The 3,114-nt window shown below is 36.4% G+C and overlaps 1 protein-coding gene across 1 annotated transcript in view; it reads left to right on the top strand.

Moving 5' to 3' along the window:
- Positions 1-2,708: 2,708 nt before the first annotated feature.
- Positions 2,709-3,114, top strand: part of LOC143036838 (uncharacterized) — an 80,228-nt gene continuing 79,822 nt past the window's right edge. Inside the window, exon 1 of the mRNA XM_076204652.1 lies at positions 2,709-3,114. This exon is cut by the window's right edge and continues 380 nt beyond it. The gene's annotated coding sequence lies outside the window, so the exon portion shown is untranslated.

The raw sequence follows: 3,114 nt of genomic DNA, 5'->3' as shown, positions 1-3,114 counted from the left end.
ACAACACAGGCACATCCCCTTTTTGCGGTGACCTATATTCTCTCATTCCCTCATCCTTCTACTCATCCTTACATTTTAGTTTTGCTTCGTTTTCTGTTGATTATCTTCACTCACTATTCTTGTTATGTTTTCGTATATGATTGCTGCTGCCAAGCACATAAAAGGAGACCAGGAATGCTCAAGGAACCTTTGTCTAAGCTCCTACTCGGGTTTTGTGCACTGCAGGAAGAAAACGTCCGGCAGTAGTCATACTGCCTAGTAACCATGTAGTAAGCGCTGAAACTATCAGTTGTTTTAAAAAACGATTAGACAACTTTATGGATGGGGATGACAGGTGGTGATGGAAACGGAGCTGTCTAGTGTAGGCCTTATGGTCTCTTGCAGTCTCCTTCATTCTTATGTTATGTTATGTTATGTTATGTTACTCCAAATAGAAGCCCTCTTGCAGAAAAAGAAAACGCGAATACGTTCCATTGACCAACAAGGACATGACAACGAAACTGTTGAGTCGCCTGAAATCTCACTAATAGGCTCACGATAAGATACACAAAACCTGCATAACTGAAGACCCTTGGAGATGACATACAGAGACTCAGAGACTCTTTGTACTGGATGTCTTTTCATACAAAATACCTTAATACATTATTAGATATGCAAACACAAGACTACAATTTATATCATGCATGAGATATGCTTGCGATAACTTTGGTTGAGCATAACCGATTTCACTATCTGGGGTCTTAGGGACAACCAGTAGGATTTCTTCACAACCCTTCGACCAACTCCAGGGAATCAACCCAGAGAGAACAATCAACTGTAACGTAGCTAAAAAAAAAAAAAAAAAAAAAAAAAAAAAAAAAAAAAAAAAAAAAAAAAAAAAAAAAAAAAAAAAAAATTATATATATATATATATATATATATACATATATATATATATATATAGGGTCCGAGAACAGTTATGATCTGACCTTTTTCTTCGTTCTCCTTGTTGTTTTACTCATTCGAGTACTGGTCCCCGTACCCTACCTCTGGTGCTTCAGGTTATAATGTACTACTCCCTAGTGCTCATACTAATTGCCCACTCCGTCATGAGATTCAGGTTAAATGTTAGATTTAATTAATAGGTGACCCGAGCTGCAGTGTAGCATTCACAATAACTACATGTTGTTACAGATGTAGAATATTGTAGTATATCATTAATGGTACTACTCTGATATAGTACTCACTCATACATGTTGATACAGCTGTAGAATAATGCAGTATATCATTAATGGTACAACTCTGATATAGTACTCACTCATACTGTTTTGCTACAGTTTAACATTATTTTGTTGTTCCTTTGCTTAATGCAATGTTCCTTTTTGTGATGGTGCTCAAATTTTTGGTCTCAATATTCTTATGTGTACAAACATTTTAGTAATATTAGCAAAACTATAACAATGTTTATGTGTCATATGTGAACTGACTGATATTACTCATGATTGTCTCTGGTCCCCTTAACCCCATATGTATGTTGTCTGTGTGACTTAGTGTAGAATAACAATCTGATGAGGATCACAATGGAAATAAGCGTACATGCTTTTTTGTGTTATCCTCGGCAGTTTGCATTTATTATTCCGAACTATGTGTTCTTGTCATTATTTGCACTTCATGTACATTGATTCATTGCCAAATAAAGTCTATCTATCTATCTATCTATATATATATATATAGATATATATATACATATATATATATATATATACATATATATATATATATATATACATATACATTTGGATGATTTAACCCAAACAAGTTCAGTCATGCAATAGTGTGCGTTGAAAATATGATGAGTATAAATAATTTGGAAACAACTCTCACCAAAGCGAAAAGCTAGAAATAATTTTGGTGTGATCATCAGCAATAATATATTGACTTTTAATGTCCAGTTTTTCATAACTTGAAATATACTGTTTCCATTTGGTGCTTAGACCTTGTTGAAAATAATGATATTAGTGAAATGGCAGCGACGAACTAATGAAACCTGATTTCAAATATCAGAAATACAAATAATTTCCACTTGTTTTTCTGTAAGAAACTCGGAGACTCGGAGGGGAGTTTGTATTGGACGTCAGGAATTCAAGAGGAATCCCACAATCATTTCAAAGAATTTGTCAAATAAAAGAATGGAATAGAACAGAACAAAACAAATAAATAAATATGAATAAATGGAGTGGGCTTATTTCAGGCTGTCAGAATTTCAAAATGTAGTGGCAGTTACAGAACTGAGAATGTTTCCACAATGAATACGAACTGCACGAGAACTGAACAAATTTCAATTAAATCCTTCCTTGCAGGAAGTTAACTATAATTCCTTCCTAGCTATTAAGAGATAATGTTATTCAAGTAAGTGAGGAGGAATTAATCACAGCATAAGCACAGGTTTCCTGTTCTCCTGAACAAATTTCAATTAAATCCTTCCTTGCAGGAAGTTAACTATAATTCCTTCCTAGCTATTAAGAGATAATGTTATTCAAGTAAGTGAGGAGGAATTAATCACAGCATAAGCACAGGTTTCCTGTTCTCCTGCAGTGCAAAAGGCAGGTGTCTGACACACACTGATTACATTAGTCACGTGATCGACGGTAACAACGGGCGATAAGCTGATAAGACGACGATGCAAGGGAGGCGCGGAGGTGTAGGCGTCAGTTACTTGTTTCATCAGGTGCCCGTCGGTTCGCGCGTGCGCAGTTGAGCGAGGTAGTGCTAAGTCTACCTGCATTGCTTGTATTCTATGCACCTCTTGAGATAACTAGGTTTTCAGCTGCATGTCTGAGAAACCTGATTAAGGCGAGGAAAGGAGTTTCCTCTCTTTCTATTTGCCTAATCTGTGTACTGCGCGACTAAGTTGTGACTAATCTATGTATTTCGTGTGGATCGTGCACCGATCTAAAGAAATCTAAAGATAACAAAGTTCCTCAGCTCTGACTATGCGTTGGCACATATTCGTTTTAGTCCTCGTATTCCCGTGTGTTTCTCAACTGACAAGGAGGCAAAGAAAGTGACTTTGGGCACTTAACTGTGCTTTGCCGCAACAGCAGTATGGAGTACTCCGTGGGTTGGCAGAACTCT

The sequence above is a fragment of the Oratosquilla oratoria genome, chromosome 21 (genome assembly GCF_046742065.1).
Source record: "Oratosquilla oratoria isolate Oo_2021 chromosome 21, ASM4674206v1, whole genome shotgun sequence".
Classification (NCBI taxonomy): Eukaryota; Metazoa; Arthropoda; class Malacostraca; order Stomatopoda; family Squillidae; genus Oratosquilla; species Oratosquilla oratoria.
Note: the sequence above shows the minus strand (reverse complement) of the source record. Positions and strands in the feature narration are given on the sequence as shown.